Source organism: Harpia harpyja, chromosome 16 (genome assembly GCF_026419915.1).
Source record: "Harpia harpyja isolate bHarHar1 chromosome 16, bHarHar1 primary haplotype, whole genome shotgun sequence".
In the NCBI taxonomy this organism is placed as follows: domain Eukaryota; kingdom Metazoa; phylum Chordata; class Aves; order Accipitriformes; family Accipitridae; genus Harpia; species Harpia harpyja.
Genome location: NC_068955.1, coordinates 26,500,362 through 26,511,846, shown reverse-complemented (window position 1 = coordinate 26,511,846; position 11,485 = coordinate 26,500,362).

The following is an 11,485-nucleotide window of genomic DNA, read 5'->3' as shown; positions in this document are numbered from 1 at the left end:
TCACCCTAGATTTACAGTGTGCACATATCATTTTACTTTCCTCGTGATCTGATTCCTGGAAATCAGAGTCACTTTTGCTTTCTGTTTGTTTGTCTGAAGAAGCGTGTGTTGAAGAACTTAGAGTCCAGGCTGAAGTTAAGTTGTATTTGGAAGAATTATTACAGTGAAAAAAACTTAATACCAGCTATGGTATTAAACTTAAACAGCTTAAACTACTGCAAGTTTAAGTCAGTCTTTATAGTGTTGGCAGGCATAGTTGTGAAAATAGAATCTCTAATGCTGAAGTTACAAAAGCTACAGAAAATGTATTTCTCAGTTCCAAAGTTTAGTGTCTATTCAGGATTAAATACTGCTTTTTTTTTTTTCTTCCCAGAAAAATTTGCAGGATAGTGTGTTACCCTGATGGCCCTTAAATGTCTAGGATGCTCTAAAGGGGAAGTGCTAAGATAAAAACCATTAAAATGTGATTTTTATCCATGTTGACATTAGTTTTTTACCCTGTAAACAGCTCCATGCAGTCACAGCATCAGTTCCAGAGATTAAACACTCTGACAACGGCTATAAGAAAGATGGTCAGATTAATTTCTTATCAAACTGAGTTGATTCAGCGTAAGGAATGGAAACTATCTGTTGTATTTTACAGATCAAAGCTAATTCTCCATTGACACACATGCACTTGAGTAGGCGCATCTGTGTGACAGCTAAATTATAGGAGTGCTTTACACACACATTATCTTGTCACAACATGAGAACATCCTACTGTGCTAAAATACCTCTTCCAGAAGAAACATGTAATTTCCACATATTGTTGAGGAGGATGCTAAACAGCTTCTTTCTTTTTACATATCTTTTATTTTCACCTTCTACAGGCATGAGACAAGCAAAGTTGTTTGTTTTTTTTTTTTAAATTGAAAACTATTCATTTGACTTTATCTGTCTCTTTATCCTCTTCACCTTCTGTCTAGTGAAATGCATTGTTAGCTGTGCCTGTGGCTGGATGGAAGAAGCTGAAGGAAAACGGTGATTTCATTTTGGAGTTTAGTTGCTTATTTAAAGGGAATGATTATAAGGATTTTTTCCCTTTTATGTATTAGGGAAAGTGCATGCTTTTGGTTTGTGCCTCTGGAATGAAAATTGTGCTTGTATGTTTGGGAAAACTTCATGAATATTTGGCAACAGCTTTGTGGCACAACTTTCACACTCCCTAACAGTTGATACTGTCCTGTTTGAGACTAGGGTTAGGTCAACCCAGGCTTTTGAAAACTTAATCTTTATTAAACCAACGTGCTATAAGTTAAGCTCAACTTCTCTCAGCTTCTCGTCAGTCAGTTCAATATATAGGGCCTAGACTTGTAACAGGGCGCTGTTAGCAACTGAACTGAGACTGGGGCTGTTTGTGTCAGGGCTTGTTTGGTTTTCAGTCCATTACAAAGAAAAAGGGCAATTACTAAAGTATAATAATTCAGTTCAACATTTAGCTCTTGAAACAGTTTCCTGTTTTGTGGTGCTTACCCCAAGCTTCTGGTTCTGAAGACAAAAAGAAATGGTTAAAGTAATATTTCTCTTCAGCAGCTACATGCTCCTACAGGTAAATACACTCTTCACCAATAACAAAAGTAAAAAAAAGTCCCGAAAACATTTTGCTCATTTTTTAATGCATATATTCTTTTTAAACAGCATCCTTTTCTTCCTCCACCTCCTTCTGAAGTCCTTGGCGCGTGTATTGCCACCTAAAAAATGCTGTTAACTGACCGTTGAAAGTCTCTTGGCGTGTGTGACGCGTGCTGGCCCACGGGCTGGTTTGCCGAGGTGCTGTCCCCCTCCTCGCGGGGGTGCGTGCCCTGGGGACGCACCGACTCCCGCAGGTGTGAGCCAGGATCTCGCCCTCTCCGTATTTCTGTTGCCACTAGAACCGAGGCAAAGGAGTTGTAATCGGTCGTTTAACTTTTGAAATCGTTTTAGTTTCGCCTTATTTGCTTCCTTATGCCTGTTTTCTGAAATTCTGGGGAGTACTCTGTCCCAAACGCAGCGGTCGCAGAGCAGGCGATGTCGGGCGAGGGGGAGTGACTGCCCCATGCGTCAGCCTCAGCCTCCAGGCTCCAGACCCGACCCAGAGTCAGGCCCAGTCAGGCAGGGGGATGGAAGGAGGCAGCCCGCCGCCCCGAACAAAACTGGGCGGCCTGGAGCTGCCAGACAGTGGACGGCGCCTGGAGGGGCGGCAGGGAGTGCTGGTGCCGCCGGGCCCGTTGCTTGAGCAGGGCCCGGTGCTGAGGGGTGGCTGGCTGGGCGCCATCTTGGTGTGGCCTCGCCGCCTGGCACTGGCTGCACGCAGTGAAGTTCAGGAGCGGCTGCCGCTGAGGAGGATTTGTCCTGAGGAGCCATTACAACACTTCGGTGGTAGCATTGTCAGAACAATTCAAGGTACTACTTTTTAATTATTTTATTACAATTTTTTCTTTTTTTTTTTTTTCCTTGGGAAAGGCTTATTGCTGTGTGGAGCAGCAATCGTGCACCACGACAGGCCTGTTAAGGGTAAATGAATTTCTCTAGATATTTAACAGTTTAGCACCCATCTTTCTATTTCTTGACTATTACTGTCAACATTTTATACATCTGTCTCATCGGTGGTACTGTTTTAGAAGCTTTCTTCCAGGTTTCTTTTAGTTTGTAGCATTACTGCTCTTTCCAGAAGAGCTCCCTTGCGCCCAAAGTGTCATCGGCGCTGCCCGGGGTTTGCCCTTGGCTTCTAGTTTTTACACACCCAGGCAGGCCCCGAATAAATAGAAGTGACCAAAGGAGAAGCGTGGGTTTCAGAAGTAGCTGGAATACCCCAATTTTCCCTGGTTTTGGTGTGGCCTGTGAGAAGCAAGTGGGTGTCATGTGCCGGCCAGGGCACTGTGCACTGGGAGACTGCTGTGCTCGCTGAAGGTGGCTTCACCTGAAACGCTCCTGTGACTTCCACCGGTGTAAAGTGGTTTTACAGGGGGCCTGATTTTTAATGCTGACTAAAATGACACCACACAAAAGTATATGCGATGTCAAGTTTCTTTATACTCTTTATATAAACTGGGCAATGTTTTCTGTTTTCATGTATCACACTTTGACTTATTATTATGTGAACAATGAACACGAGAGAAGAATCTTTATTTCTCAGTTTACCAAAGCTGCTATTTTAGACTTTCACGGCAATTTTCAGTTAAAGGACTAGACAGATCTATAGCATCCTCTCCATTTCAACACCACTAACATTTTCTGTGCCTATTCACCTGTCATTAAGCTCACACATCCTGAATCTCTCACATGAAGGTTGGTTGCCATGGAAAGAACTGTGATCCCATAAATGAATATATTCTGTGTAAGAAAAACTTGAACATAGATCTGATACTATTCCAATAATGTGGAGAAAAACATGTGAGGGAATGGAAGCGAATAATGTAAAAATGAATGGGTATTTCCTATTTAATATTCACATATATTCAAGAGGTTTGTATTGTAGTATTACGTCGTGTCTTGTGCATACTCTAAAATATTGATTATCCAGTCTGAAACAGTAAAACATAACACTGCACTTTTGCTAAGAATTTTGAATTACTAATTCATTAAATAGAGCTAGGGTAGTACTAGGGTAGTACATTCTCAACAAATGAAGCTCCCCCCCCCTTTTTTTTTAATCTGTTGTAATCTTGCGTATATACAATACAAAAATAATTACACATACTTTTTTCCAACAGAGTGTCTTTTGGGTTTGGTATGAATTAATCATTGGCATTCCATTGTGCTATAAACGAATGTTTTTCCTTTTTCATAAGGCTAGACACGCCAATACTATTAAAGGAAACTGTTACGTAATAGAATAGGACACAAATGTGCTGAGTTATGAATGCAAAAAATGCGGCACAATTCTGAATTTTTTATGGCCTGATGTTTTCACCGTTTTCTCATGAGAAATGTAATTAACTTGTTACTATATATCAAATTAGTAATAGAATGAGAAAAGTAATTTGCGTTATCTATCATATTAGTGTCATAAGATAATTGATTCACATGAAGGCTGATGTTTGTCAAATATTTTCCTCAGGACTTCTGTAAAAATTTCTTTTTTTTCTTTTTTCTTAAGTAGACTATCAACATTCAGCTGAATACATTTAATGATGCTGTGCTCCAAATCCCTACTTGTGCCCCATATAAATATATATTTATAGTTTACCACATGGCATGTGCTTAGTGGTTATGTGCCTGGAATCCTGCTGTGAAATGACAATTCACAGACAGCCACCATGAAGCGGCAGGCTTGATTTCAAAGGAAAGCTGGCTTTACTGTTTGCGTACCACCCTAGCGGTCACTCAGGATCCTGAGTAAAGGCAAGGTGTTTGCTTTCCTTTTTTCGTTTTATTTTTTTTCTTTTTTTCCTTGCTTTCTTTCTCAATACATTATTTTCTGTGGATCAGCTCTTTCAGCATTGTTGTGTACAACCACAGCATCACTGTGTCTTTCACAGTGGGCAAGACTGAGCTTTGTGGGGCCTTATCCTTGGCTTCTAATGAAAGTTTTGCCTTTTTGTCTGGAAATGTAGAGAGCTGGGGGAGGTGAACATTGAGATTAGGGGAGAAAGAATGTGTTTATGGTAGAGTACTGTAAGTGGCTTTCTTCCAGTACTGGTGTAAAACCTTAAATGAATACAAAATAAACCCATGGTGCTATTATCTTGGCCATGATTTGACTATTGGATCGAGATTAAAGAATGTTCACACATTGCTGAGCTGTTAAGTTCGGTATTGCTATTTAAGTAACTCTTCAGTTTACTCCCACGCAAGCTTATAGTCAAAGGTCTCTGCAAAGCATTTGATGGTAGAATTGGGAAATCATGAATGTTCTCATCTGTTTGTATCTTTGTAAGAGGAATATCAGGAAACAAACAAATATTGTGACTGTGAAGTCCTTAATTTTAAGCATTTTGAGTTTGACTCTTCTGGATATAAAGCAATCCTAATGTGCCAGTGCCATTCCTGTACTTTATCTATTGTTAAAGTTATATCCTGTCATGGTTAATTTTGGCTGTGAGCTTTGAGAAGTAACAACCATGCGTCAATAATTAAAGGACCATCACAGCTGAAACTTCATTAGTTATCTTTATTTCCATCTTGGCGTCCCATGAGTCAAGAAAAGCAATAGCAACATCAAGAAGATTATTTTTAGAAATGTCTCAAGTAGAATGCATGAATGTTAAAATATAGATTGACTTTCTTTACTACTACAAAGTCTATTTTTGTCATTTCAGTATTTTCATTATTAGTCACTATTATCCTGATTCTGTGTTGGAAAAGCACTGAGTCTTGGTTTTGGTGATTTTGGTTAGGGCTATTCTTCAGGTGATCACAATCAGTCCTGCCTACAATAGAGTAGTGAGTGCTACCCAAAAAACTCCCGAGTTTGTAACCAAGGCTGCCAGTGACCCATTGAGTGACCTTATAAAGGAGATGATATTCCCTTTCCTCATCTTGGTTTTCTATCTGTGACATGAGAATAATAATTTTGACTTACTGAAGAAAAGCTCATTAAAGCCATACATGCATTAGCGATTGAGGTTTGAACCTCACTTTGGTGCTGTGTAATGCAATATGCCTAGTGAATGTTGTTGACATACTTTCTTTAAAACTGTTAGTTCAGTATGAATACAGGGAGAAGAGGGCTTTGAACAGAAGACAGTTCTTTTTTGAAGTGAACGTGCATACACTACATGCTGAGACAAGGACGTATTGTTCTATTTTACACGAGTTACTCAAGCTCTGCATCTAGGGTTACACAGGAGAGTAAGGCAGAACCAAGGACCTAACTAAACATTCAATGGCTTATCAAGAAAATAATCTTCTATATCTGGCTTCTGTTTGTACTCATTTAGGCGCATCCTGCGTATCTAGTGATAAGAACTATTTGAATTAAGAGAAAAAAGAATGAAACTCTTGGCAAAGACCCCACTGGGCAATATGTTTCATAGTTTTTCAGGATGGGTGTACTTCACTGGCTAAGCAACAACTCTCCTGACAGGTATCTGACAAGCTAAATCTTAAAATGATGAGGGAGCTAGACCCATCTCTAGATATAAATTCTACCTCAGTGTATTGCACAAAAATGTTATGGTAACTGGTAGATTAATAGACAGGAGACAACACTTGGTCTGCTGGGTTTGTGACAGAAATGTTTGTGAAGCAACACTAATTAGATACGTCCTTCTGATACAGACCCTAACAGAGCAAACTATTTAAGTGCAGACACCTTTTGAAATTGCAAAGAGGCCTGCTGAAATGCACTACACTTCAAAAATACTTCCCCTACGTCTCATTAACATTTATGTCAAAAGTATTTCTAGAACTTCAGTGACCAAAAGAAATAGATTGCTTCGAGGTGACCAGGGGATCAATGGTCAGGCAGTGCACCATTTATAAGGAGCAAAAGTAAAGTAGGTAGTTACAAACCAAACCTCCCGTGCAACATCCCATTTCAGCCAGCTTGAAATCGCTGGCGATTCCCACAAACGGGAAGAGTTTAACATCTAGAAACCTCATAGTGCTTCACATTTTCTCATAGGGAATAACTTCTGCAAAGACTTTTGTCCAAGATTTGGTCTTGGACCCAACATGACTTCCCTTAAGTCACGTTCCATTTATCTTCTTTAAGTAGCTATTACACTAAGCTTTCATAGAATGAAATTACATGTTGAATTTTTTCTAATACATGCTTATGCTATAGTGTGATTGTTAAAATAATTATTGAAGCATTGACTTATGCATTTTGATGGCACTACACATTTCAGTCCATCTGAATGTGTTTGCGTATTTCTTCTATGGTAATTCATAGTAAATAAGTCAATTTTATTATATGTTAAGTATTCATCCTGTAGATAGATAATTGTTCATTTCTTTATGAGTTTTCTGATCAATATGTACATAAATACATACAGGAAATGAAGCAAAGCACTTTCTTATAGCAAGTTAGCATACAATGAGTTTGGCTAAGCAAGAGTTTCTTCGGTAAGAGATATTTTTTAGTATAAAAGTAATGAATATTAATTTTTAAAAGTTTGGTTTCTTCCAAAATGTTCTGTATGCCTTTAAGTACACATAAGATATAATCATTTACAAAACAGCAACCCAAACCTTGTGGAAGTTGATGAGAAATACATTGAGGACTCCAGGGACTTAATCCTCTAAATAATTATGCACACGAATAACATCATGTTTGAAAAGATTACAGTTGAGTTTAAATGAGTGTGTTAGGGTAAGGCTAAAAACATGAATGTGATGCAAATGTGTAAAGATCATGATATGGCATGGTAAGAACATGACTCGTTTCAAGTATGGTCTCCAGCTGATGAACCTGCTTGTGGAACATGGACAGGAGTGAAGTCCCAGATTAGAACAACCAAAGCCTTGGAAACTTTCTAGAACGTGTCCAGCAAAGTTGGATAATTAGTTTCCCAAAGGAAATTTTAGTAGACCTAGTGCCAAGTCTATCAACAATACCTCTGAAAGTCATAAAGATGAGCAGTCGCTGGTATGTGTCGCCCCTTATGTAAGACATGCATCCTATAATGTTTTTTGAATGTATTTGTGGTTAATATGAGAAACTTCTGTTAATCCTTTGAGTTATTTATAGCCTTGTTGCTGACTTTTTCAATGTGTTAAACACCGTTTACAGTGTGTACAGTGCTTACCATAACAGGATTTTGTGGCAACTGGGGCCTTGGGTTATACTGTGACAACACTGGTCAGCGATACCAGTAAGTGTTTGTACATAATACTTTATTACTAGAAAACATCCTAAAGGACCATGTTGGAACCATCTGTAATTTTGGTTCTAGAAACAGCAGACCAGAGAAAAAGCAAAGAAATGAAAGCAGGAGTACTTCAAGTTTATATATAAAGTAATGAGCCAAAATGAGATAAATGCTTTTACCTGAAGTCAATGGAAGTGAAGTGACTGACTTAGGGACACACAAAAGTTCTGTGGCATACCTGGGAAGTGACTGATGGTCACCAGAATCTTCATTCAGTAGCTTCACTTTGAGGTAATACTTACTCTCCAGTGTACACTTTCTTAAGCTTATCAGCCAGAGGGGTAGAGAAGCACAGAGAAAGCGTGTGGAGAGTTTTAACCTTCTGTTTCCACCCTAATTATTCAGAATTCATTTTTTAAAGTGAGTTTTGGTGAGTGGAATAATTTGCCGTATGCCCATTCTTGGATTTGTGGCACAGTTACGGAAGCTTAGTCTACCCACTGGTCTTCTCAGTGTCTAGTCTTGGACTATGTGAAGACGTACAGTGTTTCCAAAACGGATACAACCTTTGTTAATACACACTTTCAATGGCAACAGTGGCTTCCTCCTAATCAATGCCGGCTGAACCTGTTTTTATGATGTGTCCTAATGGAAACTACCTAATTTTCCTGTTTTACCAAATGACCAAAGAAAGTGTCTGCCCACTGCTTTTATACAGAAAGCTAGTTGCTCCCAAACATATACATTTGACCTGTAATTCCTCTTCCTAAATTACTGATAATATAAGGTCTCGTTTAATGACTATTATCTGAAAAACAGATGACAGCCACTGAAAACAATGTTAGGCCTTTCTGCTTTGTTTTTAGATGGGTGATTTAGACATCAGATTTTAATGTTATAAGGCTTCATTTTATTTTTTTTAATTGTTCTTTTTTAACTTTTTCTTGTCATTTAAAAGTCTGTTCTGCCACTGGCTAGCTTCATTTTTTTCTTATTTGGACTTCCTGTTGGAGAACATTTGCATTTGAAAGCTTTTTCTGGGCCTTGCTCTGGAGATTATTGTGAGGAAGTGTGGATGTGGGGGAGGTTTTACTAATTATGAATTCCTCTCTCCTGTTGCTGCTCAGAATACTGCAGAGCTTTCAAAGATCACTGTGAAGTAATCTGAAGGAAGTTCAGTGTGGTGAAGACCATGGGAACATCAAATTTCATAGTCTTCGTCTGACACTAATATCATATTTAAACATTTTCCTTAAAAATGTGGCAGCTGTCATCAAACCTCATATATAATTACACAGTATATGCTATATTTTATATATGCCTAGATTAAAATAAACATAAAAGTTGATTTAGTAAGAGTATGAGATTTGGTCCTTTTGTAACTTATCCCCACACCACTTTAATGTTACATTTATATAGGTCTATTGATCTCAGTGAATTTACTCTAGAGCTAAGTGTTCCCTACTATAATCAATGCCTCAGAGGCCTGGAGTAGAGAAGCTGGAGCATTCATGTCACACAAATCCACAGGTATAATATCTAGAGTGAGCTGAATTTTGGAGATGTCCTTTGTATCCCACCAACACAAAGACTTTCCTGTCAGGCAAAAAGGATCTTCGGGGCGGGGGGGGGGGGGGGAGGCTCTGCAGAGTGATTAATTTTTGCTGTCTGTATGATCTCTGCTCTTTTCTGGAATTACACTTTTCTGTGCTAGGGAAACAGAATTTCGTAGTTCACTTAGGCAGTACAAGTTTGGAAGAACTGAGATAGTCAGTAGTAGTCTTTTTCCCTTGAAGTCGTGATCTTTTGAGAATAAGATTCTGTCATGCTGTAGGCTGAATGAGGGTTGGGAGTAGGTGACTGGAGTGACCACTTTTAAGAGGTAGGGATAAAACCAGAGGTCATGGGAAAAATATCTATGTTACACATCTTAATTAAAATTCTAAATATTGCATTTTGACCCCAGGTGTTGATTACAGTGTGTTTTCTCAGTATAAAAAGTCTAAACAGCTATATGCCTGTGAACATGTGAAAAAAGGTGGAAGAGACTGGATCTAGCTGATGTGTAGTAGGATCTGTTTCATTGTATGTGTTTGAAGAAATTGAAATAAAAGAGAGGTAACTACTGGCAAAAATGGCATAGTTGCGTTTTACTGCTGCGTGATTATTTTTAATGTAAGCTAAGAAAAAAATTATATGCCCATATCAGGGAATTGAAAACAAAATGTGAAATGAATGGGAGGTAGACAATCAATATGAGTGCTATTTTTATGAAGCTAGGTATTTTACCCAATTTAAGAAGCAAGTCGTCCCTATCAGAGGGGATGAAATGAGGAGGCTTTACAAATAATCTGTCAGGTGATCATAGGAAGAGGATTCAATTAATTGAGCAGGCATCTTTGCAACCCAAATTTTGTGTACTCTAGTGTACAGAAGGAAATGAAAAAACTTGGAAAATGAAGAGGTTTTTGTGAACCTTTCTGCAGTTTGTATTAGGTCAAAATAAACCACCCGAGGACCAGGAAAAATTGATGTAATGTTTATCAGTATGGACAGACTCAGAAATGATGGACTAGACAGGCTGATGTCAACTGTGTGTAATACCTTAGAAGCTGTTTTAAAGGACAGACAAGGCAACATCTGAAATGTGAAGTTCAGCTGAGGTTTGTTAAAATGAAAAAAAGCAGATCTGTCAAAATTCTTAAAAACTGAGCATGGTGATTACTAATAAAGTAGACTTTAAGGTAAAGAAATCTAAATTGTTTCTAAGTTTTTCAGTTGAATATGTGTGAGGGGAAGGCTGTATTTTATTTATTTAGGGGTAAGGATGAGTTTCCACTTTGTTTGAAAGTATTTATGTTCATACTGTGTTCACTACTAGCCTAAGCCATAAAATGCTGTTGTTCTCCTCACTAGTATAAGCTCAATGTCAGACAATTTAGCTGACATGGCAGATATTTAAAAAAGAAATTTCAGATTCACTTTCTGCAAATGGTTCTTTTGTGGAGCAGCCCTGTCTGAGTGAATGCAACTGAACCAAATTCATGCAATGAGACCTTTTCAAAAATGTCTTTATTCTTTGCTAAGTTCACATTTTATCCTTAGTCTGTGAAGGGCCTCTGTACATCTGGAAGCCATACTGTCCCTAGATTCACCTTGCAGGTTATGTCAGTAGAGAGTACTACAGCATAAGCGAACACAGAGACAGATCCCGTCCCGTACTAAGAACAAATAACTCCAGAGCACTTTGCTGGCTGTGTTGAGAAGCCAGTGCTGCTCTTTCTACTATACCAGCCTAGAAAGCCTACTTTTTTACATTGTTTGTCCACATGCCAAGAGTCACTTTAATTTTAATTTGTATTTTTATTTATTGGTTATAATCTTGCTAATTACTTTTTAGCTGGTTTAGGTATGGACCAAGTTATGTATAATATAGTATCCATACTATAAATGCAAATCTCCGGTGAAACAACTAATAGCATCTTAAAAAGTACATTTCAGTAGTCCAATTCACCAAGGTTAGTATTTGTCAAATACTCCCTTGAGACTGACTTGCTTTCCTGCCTAACATGGCAAACTGCCCCTCTTGTCTCATACCATTACGGCATTTAAAAACTGTCACAAATGTTGGCAGTAGTCTCCTTTTCTAAATTCCTTGCTGACTAGCTTGCAGGTGCAACTATGTGCAACAGTTTTTGTGAAAACTAGAT